This window comes from Notamacropus eugenii, chromosome 2, assembly GCF_028372415.1.
Source record: "Notamacropus eugenii isolate mMacEug1 chromosome 2, mMacEug1.pri_v2, whole genome shotgun sequence".
Taxonomy (NCBI): Eukaryota; Metazoa; Chordata; class Mammalia; order Diprotodontia; family Macropodidae; genus Notamacropus; species Notamacropus eugenii.
The window spans coordinates 343,517,925-343,534,561 of NC_092873.1; the positions used below are offsets into that span (position 1 = coordinate 343,517,925).

General features: G+C 38.9%; 1 protein-coding gene across 4 annotated transcripts in view; it reads left to right on the forward strand.

Moving 5' to 3' along the window:
* The window catches only part of ERN1 (endoplasmic reticulum to nucleus signaling 1), a 127,944-nt gene that overhangs the window by 51,005 nt on the left and 60,302 nt on the right, over positions 1-16,637 (forward strand). The gene's annotated exons all lie outside the window — the stretch shown is intronic.

Here is a 16,637-nt window from a genome sequence, read left to right on the forward strand (position 1 = left end):
ACACAAAACCTAACTGGGAAAATTGGACAAATGGAAAAGGAAGTACAAAAATTAACTGGAGAAAATAACTCCTTAAAAGTAAAAATTGGACAGATGGAAAAGGGGATACAAAAGTTAACTGAAGAAAACAATTTGATAAAGATTAAAATTGGGCAAGTAGAAACTAATGACTCAGTGAGACAGCAAGAATCAGTCAAACAAAATCTAAAGAATGAAAAGGTAGAAGAAAACGTAAAATATATAATTGGAAAAACAACTGACCTGGAAAATAGATCCAGGAGAGAAAATTTAAGAATTATTGGCCTGCCAGAAAGCCATGATGAAAAAAAAGAGTCTGGACAATATCTTCCAGGAAAGCATCAAGGAAAACTGCCCAGAAGTGCTAGATTCAGAGGGCAAAATAGTCATTGAAAGAATCCACCGTTCACCTCCCAAAAGGGATCCCAAACTCAAAACCCCAAGAAATATCGTTGCCAAATTCCAGAACTATCAAGTGATGGAGAAAATACTACAGGCAGCCAGAAAGAAACAATTCCGATATCAAGGAGCTACAGTCAGGATCACACAGGACCTTGTAGCTTGTACATTAAAAGATCGAAGGAATTGGAATCCAGTATTCTGTAAGGCAAAGGAGTCAGAACTACAACCAAGGATTAACTACCCAGCAAAGTTCAGCATAACATTAAACGCAAGGAGAAGGTCATTCAATGAAGTAAGGGATTCCCAGACCTTCCTGACAAAAACGCCAGAACTTAATACAATTCGATCTTCAAGTGCAGGTCTCAAGATAATCATAAAAAGGTAAATGGGGTGGGGGGGGAAACAAACTTGTTACTCAATTTGAGCAGACTGTTTACCTCCCTATAAGGGAAGGTGATACCTGTTAATCTTGAGAATTGTGCATCCATTATGAAATATAAAAGAGATATACATAGAGGGAACGGGTATAAAGTAAATGATGTCATGTTAAAAATATGATTTAAGTATGTGAAGGAATTGCAACAGGAGGTGTGAAAAGGAAGGAGCAGAAAATGGTAAATTACATCATAGGAAGAAGTACAAAATTATAGTAGAGGGAAAGAGGGGAGGGAGATGAGCATTGTTTGAGAGGTACTCTCATCTGATTTGTTTCAAGGAGGGAACGATAAACTTAAGTAGATAATCCTAACTAGCTCTATAGGTAGTAGGAGGGGAAGGGGGAAGAAAGGGGAGGGAGGCTAAAAGGGAGGGAAGAAGCAATAAGGGTAAAGGGGACTAAAAGGGAAGGGGGCTAAAAGAAGGAAGGGAAGGCTGCAGGAGGAGGTGGTGAAAAGTGAATACTATTGAGGAGGGGAAGGGAAACAGGAGAGCTGAAAGCACAAAAGGTGGGAAAGAAGATGGAGGGAAATACACAGATTGTAATCATAACTGTGAATGTGAATGGAATGAACTCTCCCATAAAACGGAGATGGATAGAGAATGAATTAAAAGCCATAATCCAACAATATGTTGTTTACAAGAAACACATTTGAAATGGGGGGATACACACAGGATAAAGGTCAAAGGTTGGAGCAGAATATATTGTGCTTCAGCTGATGTAAGAAAAGCAGAAGTAGCAATCCTAATCTCAAACAAAGCAAAAGCAAATAGATCTAATCAAAAGAGATAAGGATGGAAACTATATCCTGCTAAAAGGCACCATAGACAATGAAGCAATATCATTACTAAACATATATGCTCCAAGGTTGGGGGAGCTGAAGGAAGAAATTGACAGCACAACTATACTAGTGGGGGACCTCAACCTCCCCCTCTCTGAACTTGATAAATCTAACCTCAAAATAAACAAGAAAGAGGTTAAGGAGGTAAATAAAACTCTGGATAAGGTAGATATGATAGATCTCTGGAGAAAATTGAGTGGGAATAGAAAGGAGTATACCTTTTCCTCAGCAGTACATGGCACATTCACAAAAACTGACCATGTACTAGGACATAAAAACCTCACAATCCAGTGCAGAAAGGCAGAGATAATCAATGCATCCTTCCCAGATCATAATGCAATAAAAATTATATGTAATAAAAGGCCATGGAAAGATAAACCAAAAATCAATTGGAAACTAAATAATCTAATCCTAAAGAAGGAGTGGTTTAAAGAAGAAATCATAGAAGCAATCAACAACTTCATTCAAGAGAATGACAGTAATGAGACAAACCTACCAAATCTTACGGGATACTGCAGAAGCAGTTCTTAGGGGAAGTTTTATGTTTTTGAATGCCTACATAAATAAAATAGAGAAAGAGGAGATCAGTGACTTGGGCATGCAGCTGAAAAAGCTTGAAAAAGAACAAAGTGAAAATCCCCAAGTAAATACCAAATTAGAAATACTAAAAACCAAAGGAGAGATTAACAAAATTGAAATTACGAAAACAGTTGAATTAATAAATAAAACCAATAGTTGGTTTTATGAAAAAACTAATAAAATTGATAAACCTTTGGTCAATTTGATTTAAAAAAACAAAGAAGAAAATCAGATTACTAATATTTAAAATGAAAGGGGTGAACTCACCTCCAACGAGGAGGAAATTAAAACAATAATTAGAAATTACTTTGTCCAACTTTATGCCCACAAATTCAATAATCTAAATGAGATGGATGAGTATTTTAAAAAATACAAATTGCCCAGATTAACAGAAGAGGGAAACAACCCCATCTCAGAAAAAGAAATTGAACAAGCCATCAATGAACTCCCTAGGAAAAAATCTCCACGGCCAGATGGATTTACAAGTGAATTCTATCAAACATTTAAAGAAAAGTTAATTTCAATACTATGTAGACTATTTTTGAAAATTGGGGAGGAAGGACTCTTCCCAAATTCTTTCTATGATACAAATATGGTTTTGATACCTAAACTGGAAGAGACAAAACAGAGAAAGAAAATTATAGACCAATTTCTCTAATGAATATAGATGCAAATATTTTAAATAAGATTTTAGCAAAATGAATACAGCATCTTATCACGAGATTAATACATTATGATCAGGTAGGATTCATACCAGGATTACAGGGCTGGTTCAATATTAGGAAAACTATTAGCATTATCGATCACATCAACAACAAAGCTAACAAAAACCACATGATTATTTCAATAGATGCAGAAAAGGCTTTTGACAAAATACAACACCCATTCCTACTGAAAACACTGGAGAACAGAGGAATAAAGGGAACTTTCCATAAAATAATAAGCAGTATCTACCTAAAACCTTTAGCAAGCATTATGTGCAATGGTTTGGATAAGCTAGATGCATTTCCAATAAGATCAGGGGTGAAACAAGGATGTCCATTATCACCACTATTATTCATTATGGTACTAGAAATGTTGGCTGTAGCAGTTAGACAAGATAAAGAAACTGAAGGAATAAGAATAGCCAAAGAAGAAACTAAGTTATCACTCTTTGCAGATGATATGATGATATACTTAGAGAATCCCAGAGACTCAAGTAAAAAAGCTACTTTGGCAGAGTTGCAGGTTACAAAATAAACCCACACAAATCTTCTACATTCCTATATATTAGCAACAAAGTCCAACAGCAAGAGATATAAAGAGAAATCCTATTTAAAGCTAGGGTAGACACTATAAAATACTTGGGAGTTTACCTGCCAAAACAAACCTAGGGACTATACGAACACAATTACAAGACACCTTTTGCACAAATAAAGTCAGATTTAAGTAAGTGGAAAAATATCAGTTGCTTATGGGTAGGCCGAGCTAATATAATAAAAATGACAATTCTATCTCAATTAATTTACTTATTTAGTGCCATACCAATTAAACTATCAGATAATTATTTTCTAGAGCTGGATAAAATAATATCAAAATTCATCTGGAAGAACAAAAGGTCCAGAATATCAAAGGGACTAATGAAAAGAAATGCTAGGGAAGGTGGCCTAGCGCTACCAGACCTCAAATTGTACTATAAAGCAGCAATTATCAAAACCCCTTGGTATTGGCTAAGAAACAGATGGGTAGACAAGTGGAATAGACTTGGCACTCAAGACACAGTAGGCAAGGAATGTAGCAACCTTCTGTTTGATAAACCCAAGGACCCCAGCTTCTGGAGTAAGAACTCACTGTTCGACAAAAATTGCTGGGAAAATTGATAACAGTGTGGAGAAAACTAGGTATAGACCCATGCCTGACACCATACACAAAAATAAAGTCCAAATAAGTACATGATCTTGGACAAACTGGAGGAGCAAGGAATAGTGTTTTTATCAGATTTATGGAGAAGGGAAGAATTTTTTACTAAAGAAGAGGTAGAAAGCATTATGAAATGCAAGATGGATAATTTTGATTACATTAAACTGAAACGTTTTTGCACAACCAAACCCAATGCAACCAAAATTTGGAGGGATATAGTAAACTGGGAAAGAATTTCTATAGCTAATCTTGGGGATAAAGGCCTCATTTCTAGAATATATAGAGAACTGAGTCAAATGTACAACAATACAAGTCATTCCCCAATTGATAAATGGTCAAAGGATATGAACAGGCAATTTTCAGAGGAAGAAATTAAAGCTATCTATAATCATATGAAAAAATGCTCTAAATCACTTTTGATTAGAGAGATGCAAATCAAAACAACTCTGAGGTACCACATCATACCTATTAGATTGGCAAACATAACGGGACAGGAAAATGATAAATGCTGGAGAGGATGTGGGAGAATTGGAACACTAATTCATTGTTGGTGGAGCTGTGAGCTCATCCAACCATTCTGAGAGCGGTTTGGAACTATGCCCAAAGGGCTACAAAAAATGTGCATACTCTTTGACCCAGCAATATCGCTACTAGGACTGTATCCCCAAGAGATCATAAAAATGGGAAAGGGTCCCACATGTACAAAAATATTTATAGCAGCACTCTTTGTAGTTGCCAAAAACTGGAAATCAAGGGGATGCCCATCAATTGGGGAATGGCTGAATAAATTATGGTATATGAATGTAATGGAGTACTATTGTGCCATAAGAAATGATGATCAAGAAGACTTCAAGGAGGCCTGGAAGGACTTATATGATCTGATGCTGAGTGAAAGGAGCAGAACCAGGAGAACTTGGTGCACAGCAACGACCACAGTATGCGAGAGGTTTTTCTGGTAGACTTGGAGCTTCGCAATAATGCAAGGACTTTAAAAAAAAATTCCCAATGGTTTTCTAAGGCAAAATGCCTTCCACACTCAGAGAAAGAACTATGTAATTCATTCACAGAATGTAGCAGATCATATCTGTGTGTATGTGTGTGTGTGTATTATGTTCTGATTTATTATATGATTTCTTCCAGTTATTTTAGTTTGTCTACATAGCATGACTATGGTGAAAACATATTCAATAGGAAAGTATATGTAGATCCTATATAGAATTGTATGCCATCTTGGGGAAGGAGGTGTGTGTGGGGGGTAGAAATCTAAGTTTTATAGTAGTGTAGAACATTAAAAAATAAATAAAATATTAAAAAAAGAAAACAATAAATCTTTAGAGAAACAAACGAAAAAAAAGCAGGGGATGTGATCAGACATGTATGATAGGAAAGTCACTTTAGCAGCTGTGTAGAGAATGGATTGGACTAATTGGCAGAGGTTTGGGGTAGAGAGCCCAAGTAGGAGGTGTTAAAGTAATCCAGGTGAGAGGTAACAAGGCCTTAAGCAGGGGTGGAGAACCTGCAGCCTTGAGGCCACATGTGGCCTTCTAGATCCTTAAGTGTGACCTTCTAGATCCTTAAGTGCTTCTTTTGATTGACTCCAAATTTTCCAGACCTTTAAACTAAGGTGGTAGTTGTATGAGATAAGAGGAAGGGTCTATAAGAGAAATGTTGTGGAGACAGATGAGATAAGATGCGGCAGTGGATATGTGGGGTGAATGAGAGTGAGGAATTGAGGCTGACACCAAGGTTGACAATGTGCCTACCCAGGAGGATGATGGTGTGATTGACAGTGATGGGAAAGTTCAGAAGACAATTTGTGAACAACTGAATGAGTTCAGTTTTGGATTTGAGATGCCTGTGAGACATCCCGTTGGAAATATCTAAGTGATTGGTCATGTGGGACCAGAGCTCAGGAGAGATTGGCTAGATATGTAGATATGGGAATGATCTGTATATGTATATTTGTGTGTGCATGTGTGTATGTGTGTATTTATGTATATGTATAATGTGTATAGAGATAGTAATTAAAGCCATGATAGCTGATGAGATCACCAAAAGAGCCAATGTAGAGAGAGAAGAGAAGGGGACAAAAGACAGGGCCTTAGAAGTACACACACAATTAGTGGCCATGACTTGGTTGATGTTGTTGTGTAGTTTTGTCCAACTCTTCCCTTTTGGGGTTTTCTTGGCAAAGATATTGGAGTGATTCACCATTTCCTTCTCCAGATCATTTTAACAGATGAGGAAACTGAGGTAAACAAGGTTAAATGACTTGCCTAGGGTCACATAGCTAGTAAGTGTCTGAGGATGGATTTGAACTCATACAGATGAGTCTTCCTGACTCCAGGCCTGGCACTCTACTTCACCATCGCCACCATGTTGCTATGACTTGGATGATGATTCAAGACTGAGGAGTGGTGAGACAAGTAGAAGGAAACTCGCAAGAAAATATTAACATATAAACTCAGAGAGGGGATTGTATCTGGAAAGGGTTAAATGTTGCAGAGAGGTTGGAAAGGGTCAAGACTGAGAAGCAGTTAAGAGATCATGGAGTGTGGGGATGTGGTAGCACAGAGGATAGAGCACTGGTTTTGGAGGAGTTAGGAGGACTCGAGTTCAAATGTGGCCTCAGATACTTATTAGCTGTGTGACCTTGGGCAAGTCACCTAACCCTGATTGCCTCCCCCCCAAAATGGGGAAAAAAAGAGAGAGATCATGGGTAACTTTGAAGAGAGCTATTTTTAGTTGAGTGATGAAGGCTGAAACCAATGTAGTGGGAATTGAAAGGAGATGAAGTAGACGGTGTTACTTTAAAGAAATTGATTAAATGGGGAAGACCGAAGGACAAGAGTTAACAGGTGTAATGGGATTGAGTTTTTTTTTTTTTAAGGATTGGAGAATTTGGGGCTTGTTTCTAAGTAACTAGTAGATAAGGAGAGATGGAAGATTGAGGAAGGTAGATAATAACAGGGGAAGTCTGCTGGAGGAGGGGGGAGAGGATGGAATTAAAGGTACGTGTGGAAGGGTTAGCTATAATGAGGACTACCGCTTCATCTGAGATTGCAGGTCAAGCAGAGGATAAAGAATAGGTTTGGGAGAAAAAAGGAGAAAGAGAAAGATGGTATTATAGGAGGTTTTGAGCAGAGGAAGGCATTTCAGAATTCTTAGTCATGAAAACGGAACAAGAGCAAGGGTATAATCATCTCTGTGTATGTAAGGTGGAATAAAGGAGTAGTCTTGGTACTGAAACAGATTGAGGAACTGGGATGTTTGAGGGAACTGGGACATGTATGTATGTGTGTATGTGTGTGTTTGTACATATGTTGGAGTCTCCTAGTATGACAACAGGGACTCCAGTGGAGATCAAGACCATAACCCAAGCACTGAATTCATTGGGTAAAGAGAGAGACTATTCTGGGGGTTAGTAGATAACAGCTGCCAAGATCTAGACTGGATGATAAATTTGAAATTAATGAATGAGCATTTCTGTATTTTTTTAAACATTTAAATTTATTTATTTATTTTTATTTTCCACATTCATTTCCATAAGATTTTGAGTTCCAAATTTTCTTCCCATCTTTCCCCTCCCTCCCAAAACACCATGCATTCTGATTACCCCTTCCTTCAATATGCCCTCCCTTCTGTCACACCCCTCCTTTCCCTTATCCCCATCTTCTTTTCTTGTAGGGCAAAATAGATTTCTATACCCCATTACCTGCATTTCTTATTTCCCAGTTGCATGCAAAACAATTCTCAACACTCATTTCTAAAACTTTGAGTTCCAGCTTCTCTCCCTTTCTCTCTCCCCACCTATCCCCACTGAGGAGGCAAGCAATTCAGTATAGGCTGTATATGTGTAGTTCTGCTAAAGACATCCATAATAGTCATGTTGTGAAAGACTAACTATATTTCCTTCCATTCTATCCTGCCCCCCATTTATGCTATTCTCTTTTGACCTTGTCTTTCCCCAAAAGTATTTACTTCTAATTACCCCCTTCTCACATTTGCCCTCCCTTATATCATCCCCTTTCACACCCCACTTATCCCCCTTCTCCCCTATTTTCCTGTAGTGTAAGATAGATTTTCATACCCAATTGAGTGTGCATGTTATTCCCTCCTTAAGCCATATGTAATGAGAGTAAGCTTCACTTTTTCCTTCTCACCTCCCCCTCTTTTGCCTCCATTGAAAAAGCTTTTTCTTGCCTATTTTATGTCAGAGATAATTTGTCCCATTCCACTTCTCCCTTTCTTCTCCCAATATATTCCTCTCTCACCCCTCAATTTTATTTTTTTTAGGTATCATCCCTTCCTATTCAACTCTCCTTATACCCTCTGGCTATATCTATATTTATATCTGTGTGTGTATGTGTGTGTGTGTGTATGTGTGTATAATCCCTCCAACTACCCAAATACTGAGCAAAGTTTCAAGAGTTACAAATATTATCTTTCCCTGTAGGAATGTAAACAGTTCAACTCTAGAAAGTCCCTTATGATTTCCCTTTCCTGTTTCATGCTTCTCTTGAATCTTGTGTTTGAAAGTCTAATTTTCCATTCTGCTCTGCTCTTTTCATCAAGAATGCTTGAAAGTACTCTATTTCATTGAAAGACCATTTTTTCCTCTGAAGTATTGTACTCAGTTTTGCTGGGTAGGTGATTCTTAGTTTTAATCCTAGTTCCTTGAACTTCTGGAATATCGTATTCTAAGCCCTTCAATGCCTTAATGTAGAAGCTGCTAGATCTTGTGTTATCCTGATTGTATTTCCACAATACTTGAATTTTTTCTTTCTGGTTGCTTGCAATATTTTCTCCTTGACCTGGGAACTCTGAAATTTGCCTATAATATTCCTAGGAGTTTTCCTTTTGGGAAGTCTTTCAGGAGATGATCAGTGGATTCCTTGAATATTTATTTTGCCTTCTGGTTCTAGAATCTCAGGGCAGTTTTCCTTGATAATTTCATGAAAGATGATGCCTAGGCTCTTTTTTTGATCATGGCTTTCAGGTAGTCCCATAATTTTTAAATTGTCTCTCCTGGATCTATTTTCCAGGTGAGTTGTTTTTCCAATGAGATATTTCACATTGTCTTCTATTTTTTCATTCTTTTGGTTTTATTTTGTAATTTCTTGGTTTCTCATAAAGTCATTAGTTTCCATCTGCTCCATTCTAATTTTTAAAGAACTATTTTCTTCAGTGAGCTTTTGAACCTCCTTTTCCATTTGGCTAGTTCTGCTTTTTAAAGCATTCTTCTCATTGGCTTTTTGAATCTCTTTTACCATTTGAGCTAGTCTATTTTTCAAGGTGTTATTTTCTTCAGCATTTTTTGGGTCTCCTTTAGCAAGCTGTTGACTCGCTTTTCATGATTTTCTTGCATCCCTCTTATTTCTCTTCCCAATTTTTGCTCCACCTCTCTTACTTGATTTTCAAAATTCTTTTTGAGCTCTTCCATGGCCTGAGACCATTGTATATTTATTTTGGAGATTTTGGATGCAGAAGCCTTGACTTTTAGGTCTTCCTTTGATGGTATGCATTGTTTGTCGTCATCCAAAAGGATGGAAGAAAATACCTGTCACCAAGAAAGTAACCTTCTATTTTTTTTCCCTTTTGGGGGCATTTTCCCAGCCAGTTACTTGACTTTTGAATCCTTTGTCAAGAGTGGGGTATACTCTGGGGACCTGTAAGTTCTCAGTTCCTCCAAGGTGGCACAATCAAGGGAGAGGAGTTTACTCCTCTCCTGGCCTGCACTCTGTTCTGGGAGCAACCACAAGCTTTTCTGTCCAGGATCCTCTCCAAAACTTTCACCAGCTCCACCACACCGGTGTTCCTCCTCACCCCAGGACTACCCCTCAGGACTGAGATCCAAATCAGCTGCTCCCCCCAGGGTCTTTAGGCTGAGGACTCCAAAAATGGATGCTGTGCCTCAGGGACTGCTGCCAGACCACATTCCCTTTTCACGCAGGGAAAATGCTTTCTCACTGACCTTTGAAGCTGTCTCTGGTGTTTGTGGGTTGAGGGATCTGGGAACTGCTGCTGCTGCTGCTGCTGGTGCCCTGAAGTCTGCTCCGGTCCTGACCCTGCCCTGTGGCATGGGCAAAGCCGGGCTGCGCTCTGCAGGTTGCACTCTGGTCGGCGCCTGGGTGGGATAGACCTTTCCTGTAGACCTTCTAGGCTGCCATGGGCTGAAAAATCTCTTTAACTCTGTTGTTTTGTGGCTTCTGCTTCTCTAGAATTTGTTTAGCCATTTCTTATAGGTATTTTATGGGCTGTGGTGGGAGAGCTTCTACAGGTCCATGCTTCTACTCTGCCATCTTAGCTCTGCCCCCTGAACAAGCATTTATTAAGAACCTAAAATATGCTAAACACTAACTTAAGTGCTGGGAATAAAAATCCAAAAAAATCCAACCCAACAAACCCCAATCTCTGAACGCAAGGAACTTATAGTCTAATAGGAGTGAAAACTATATATAGGAGAGTGTTATGTTTTGATTTGGAGAGTGTTAACAGGATTTTACTGAGCCAAGTCTCTAACCTGAGAGCTATGAAACAGCTGGCCAGAGACAGTGCCAGTAATCAGGTAGCTGTTTAATTAATTAGTTTCATTATGAAGAACAGATTTGCAAATCAGGAATTCTCCTGATCAGAATTCCACCTTGCTGAAGAGAAGACAGAGATTATATACATAAATCACAAATGGGAAGGAAGGGGGGGAAGGTGGGTTTTCTCCTGGGCTTGAGTGTCTTACCACGACAAACCCACAAATAGAAGACAATACATCAGTTTTGGAGTCCTGTGGGGGCAATATTGCTCTAGTCCTTGAGGGTTGTTACTTAGTGGGTCACAAAACTAGAGTTCTGTGGTGGGAACAGCTTCTACAGTCTTTGATTCGCTTCACTTCAGGTACACAGACTGAAAGATGCCAGTGATTGTGAGCCTTATCAAAGGTTTGATTTATCATTTCAATCTGTACTGTAAGTCTGACTCACAAGAGAGGCAATTCTAAGAAATCTGATCTATTAGTATATTCATTACCCATACCATATTACTTATAAAAATCATAATTCCCTCCGCAGGAGTTACAGGGATAATAAGTGGAGCCATAGAGGAATAGATTGACATCCTTTTCAGTAGCCATGGCAATACTGGTTTGATTACTATTCCCAAACTGGAAAACTGAAGGGGGCAAGGGACAGGGGAGTATATGTGTGTGTGGTGACAAGACAAGAAGATAGCCTAGAAGAGAAGTGACGCTTATCTGGAACCAGGGTAGATATGGTAGGCCATGTGAGGCATTTCCTATACAGGAGATCAGGACTCAGGGCAGGCATTCTAGAGTTGAAAGGGTTTTAAGCCCTCTGGGGCATTATTTCAGGGGTCCTGATGGCAAGGCAGTGATTCAGATGACTGGGGAGTGAGCCTCAATGGGTGAGAAGTTGATGATTGATAGCTGTAGAGGGAGCATTTGAAAGTCAAAGTGGGAGGCAAAGAGTATTCCAGGTCCCTTTCTGGCACCTGTGAGTCACAAAGGAAGGCTCTGAATGCATTTTTATTTGGGGAGAGCCAGGTGTCAATGAGAGCCAAGAGCTAGAAGAAGCATAAAAGGAAGAGATCTAAAGTGAAAGTACTTTAGTTATAGGACAGGATTTCCATAGGGCACAGGGGAAAGGCTAGGCAGATCTGGAATGAGACACTGGGGGAGGGAATGATTGAGATTATTCCTAGAGTTCCTTCCCTCTCCAAATCTATGATCTTGTATCTTATGACCTTGTAGTGCCTATTTCTCTTCCCTCTTCCTAAGCAAATCCTATCTATCTAGACTCTGCACAGTTACTTTATGAATTTTTTCCTGACTATTCTAGCCTTTATTGATCTCTTCTTCAAACTCCTACTGTGTTTGTAAGTCTTTACCATGCAACATAATATTAATAGCATTTATATATAGCACTTTCCTCACAACAGTTCTGAGAAGTAGGTAATGTAAATATTATCATGGTTTTATAGAGGGGGGAAACTGAGTCTTAGATGACTTCCCAGTGTTATATGGTTAATGAATATTACATCTGAGATTTAAATACATGTTTTTCTTAAGTTCAGCACTTTTCCCACTATATTATACATCTCCCTAAACAAATGCACATATTCAAATTTAACATTAGTGATATTTTAATGATAATAATGATAGGATAGATGGATGGATGGATAGAGCATTTAGTAATCAGTTACTATGTTCTTGGCATTGTGATAATCATTGATATTATAGATACAAGATAGTCCTTCACCTAAATGAGTTTAAATTCTAATGGGTAAAAACTATGTATAAGAGCAGTAAGAAGAGGGGAAAGTGGAAGAGAGGGAGGCAGTGGTGAGGTATAGAGTTTACCAAGATGTCACATGGAGCCCTGGTTCAGGAAAAGATAAGGTAAAACTGTTTTTCTAGACTATTTTTTATGTTCTGGCCAAGAAGTACTATATTTATAGTTACATACAGATAAACCTAGAAGGAAGTAGGCTGTCATCAGGGACTGCTATTCACTCAGTGAATAGAGAACTGGGTCTGGAATCAAAAAGATTCATCTTGCTGTGTTCGTCTGACCTCAGATGCTTACTAGCTGTGTGACTCTGGTTAGGTCACTTAACCCTGTTTGCCTCAGTTTCCTCATTTATAAAATGAGCTGGAGAAGGAAATGGCAAACTATTCCAGTATCTCTGCCAAAAAATCCTATTGTGTTGTGTTTGTCTTCGTTTTCAAAGAAGACCATGACATCAGAGAAATGATTACATGACTTGCACTTGACTTTGTTTTGAGTGAGGGACGGCTGTGCAGGTCACCAGCCTCACTTTATTCTCTTGAGCCATCTGGGTCCAGTGACCAGATATTCCTCAGGATGACTGGAGATGGCTCAGGATGCAATGGGAGACCTTAGTCTTTTTAGGCAGGCCCTTTCAGGTAGAAGGAAAATAGATCTATAATGAAAGTAGATCTTCAGGTACTTCTGATGAAAAGACCAAAGCTGAACAGGAACTTTGAAAAACAAATACAATAGTTCAGCAAAGCCTAGAAAAGTAAATTTATTAAAACAATTGGAAGATGTGATGATACTACAAAAAATCCTGAATGTGGTCACGGAGATTTAGACATGGTTGAACAACAACAATGAACAAGGCCCTTTCTCCCTTCTTTCCTGGTCAGACCAAATCTGGAGTATCCCATTCAATTCTGGATACCACATATTAGGGAGGGTTTGTTAGTAGAGAGCAACCAGAGGAGAATGACCAAGACAGGGAAAGGCCTAGAAACCAGGCTTTATAGGGATCAGCTGAAGGAATTGGTGACATTAATCAGCACAGACCTGGGGATTGTATGGACCCTTGACCTCTGCTTGATGTGTTCCCTAAATTTGCTGGAGGACTGGAAGGAGCTGATTTGTAATAATAACTATGCAATTACTTGCAACTATAAAATCTTACAACCTTGCTGTTTATAATGGCTTATATTTTTTAAGGTTTACAGTGCATTCTATAGACATCTCATTGATACAGTAATATTGTGAGGTAGACAGTATACCCATTTTACAGATGAGGAAACTAAGGCTGAGAAGATTTTCTTCAAATAAAGTGCCTAGTAAATGACAGAGCTAAGATTTAAAAAAAGAACAGCAATAACCCAGGTTTTTTGATTCCAAGTCAAATGTTCTTTCCACAAAACCTACTGTGTGTTGCTCCCAGTTGAGATGAAGCTTATTCAGTTGGTACCTCAGCACCTTTATTACTTATACTGGGGTGTTTTGTTATGTAGTTGTGTAATTTTTAAAGAATGAGAGGGAGGCAATAAAAACTCATTGAGTTTTATTTATGAAATACTCATCAAGATACCATTTCAGGAGCAGTGTGTCCTGGAAATGCTCATGAGCCTGTGTGGCTGGCAATGATCTCCTTGGGTTCCTTGACCACCCTGATGAGCCCACTGTCCTTGCAGCTTCTGTAATCAAAGGTGTTTTCATTCTTCCTATAGGAGAGAATCTGCCCAAAGCCAATTCAAAAGGAGAAGCCTCAAGCATGGATGGATTGAAATTTTAGTCAGTTTCACCACAGACCTTTTCCTGTTTTTAGCTGACTTATCACCAGTCATACTTTCCCAACCACACATCTTTTTTGCTAAGTGTTATCGATTTGTTTGTTTTTATGCACGTCATTTCTCAATCTATCTTTCCCTATTTTCTTCCCTGATTCCCTTCCCCCATTGAACTTTCTTATATTAAAGAAAAACCCAGTGAACCCAGACAGAAACGGGGTAAATTGTCAGCATATACCACATTCCATACTCACGGCCCCCTAACTCCCTGGGGAGGGAAGTGTGTTTAATCTGTTCTCTGAAACAGATTGGTCATTTCATGTTGTCCGAGTTCGGGTACCTCCTTCTGATAAACCTGTCTTTAAGAAGGTAGATGATGTTGGTGGTAATAGAAAGCAAAAGAATTCACACTACAGTGTGTTTTGCCTTTAGGTTCCTTTGAGGCAGTAGTTAGAGCATGGGGCTTGGAGTCAGGAAGACCCTAGTTCAAATCTGATATATAGATATATATATGTTTAGTTAGTTAATCTTCCACAACATGACTTTTATGAAAGTCTTTTGCATATGTATAACATATATCGAATTGTTTGCCTTCTCAGTGGGGTAGGTGGGGAGGGAGGAAGGGAGAGAAGTTGGAAATCAAAGTTTTAAAGATGAATGTTAACAATTGTTTTTACATGCAGCTGGGAAATAAGATATACAGGCAGTGGGGTATAGAAATCTCTCTTGCCCTCCAAGAAAATAGAGGGCTTGATGATAAGAAAAGGGGAGGGGTGTGACAGAAGGGAGGGCAGATTGGGGGGAAGGGGTAATCAGAATGCATGCTGTTTTGGGGTGGGTGGAGGGGAGAGATAGGGAGAAAATTTGGAACTCAAAAGCTTCTGGAAATGAATGTTGAAAACTAAAAATAAATAAATTTTTTTTTTAAAAAAGGAAAATACAGAATAGAATGGGATCACTTGTACATGTAAAAGGTTTTGCCTTGGCAAGGAGAGACCGTGTCTTCATGTAAAATGAGTGGGGGAGACAGTGGCAGAATGCATCTGAATGTTGTGAGATGAGGTAAGAGAGAATAGCCTCTTTTTGAATAGCCTCAGTATTTTTTCAGTAAAATATAAGGCAAGAAAAAAAATGAGACAAAGTTTTCTCTTATTGTCTCCTTTGATTTCATTTATTATTGAACTGCAGATGACTCAGCCCACAGGAAGCTCAAGGAGGGATGAAAAGTTTTGGAAGAGTTGCTATGGGAAGTGGGGTTGTGAATTGATTAGGGAGATAAAAAAGGACTGCCTTGCTGCAGTGAGGACTCAGGTGAGATTATATAAACAAATTGGTAGAGGACCCAGTCAGAATGATTTCTCTGCAGCTTAGTTCAACAGCTGTGAGTCATCCAAGGCTGGGGTTTGGAAGGGCATGATCTTCTTCTCTATAGCATAAAGGGGCAAAGAACTAGAGAAATGAAAACATTATAGAACTAGTTTATCAAGGTTCATCAAGGTGTCAAGATAGGGAAGAGAGGAGAGAATAGCTAGGGCTGGGTTGATGGCCTGTGAAAAACCCGACAGGTTGAGGGACTGGAGGTTCCAGTGAGAACAAAGAACCACGTTTGGGATTGCAAGGCAGAGAGAGTGGTGGAATGCCAACAGATTACAGTCAGAAAAAGGAATTTCAGAGTTCATGAACACGGGTGTGGGACATTGGTGAGTGAAGGCACGATCAAGTGTATGACCATTTCTATGTGTTGCTACAGTACGATGGAAGAGTGGGTCATGGGAAATGAATGTACTGAGGAACTGGAACGTTAGAGCATAGGATGGGATATCAGTTTGTATGTTACAGTCCCCTATCAGGGCAGGAGTTGGGGAGGAAAGACTGTGGGCCAAACACTCATTGAAGAAAGAAGGGGAGAAAAAGCCCCTTGAGGGCAGGGGCTGTTTTTACTTATTTATATTCCTAGTACTTTGAGCAGTGCTTGGCACGTAGTTAAGTGCTTAATAAATTCTGGTTGGCTCATAAAAAAAGACAGGAAGGAAAGAAGGAAGGGAGGGATGGAGGGAGGAAGGAAGGAAGGAAAATCTGTACACAATACTTACTAGAATTAAGCATTTATTTTGTGCCAGACACTCAATGCTGGTGATAAAATTACAAAAGCGAAACAATGACCAACCACAATTCCAAAAGACTCTTGATGAAATGTTATCAACCTCCAGATATAAAAGCTGATAAATTGCTGAATGAATCATATTCTTTTCTCTTTCTTTATTTTCTTTTTGATGTGGCTAATGTGAGAATTTCTTTTGCAAGACTATACATATTTGTAATGGATTTTGTTTTTCTTGCCTTCTCAATAGGTAGAGCAGGGGAGGGCAGATAGAGACAATTTGGAACCGAAAATACAA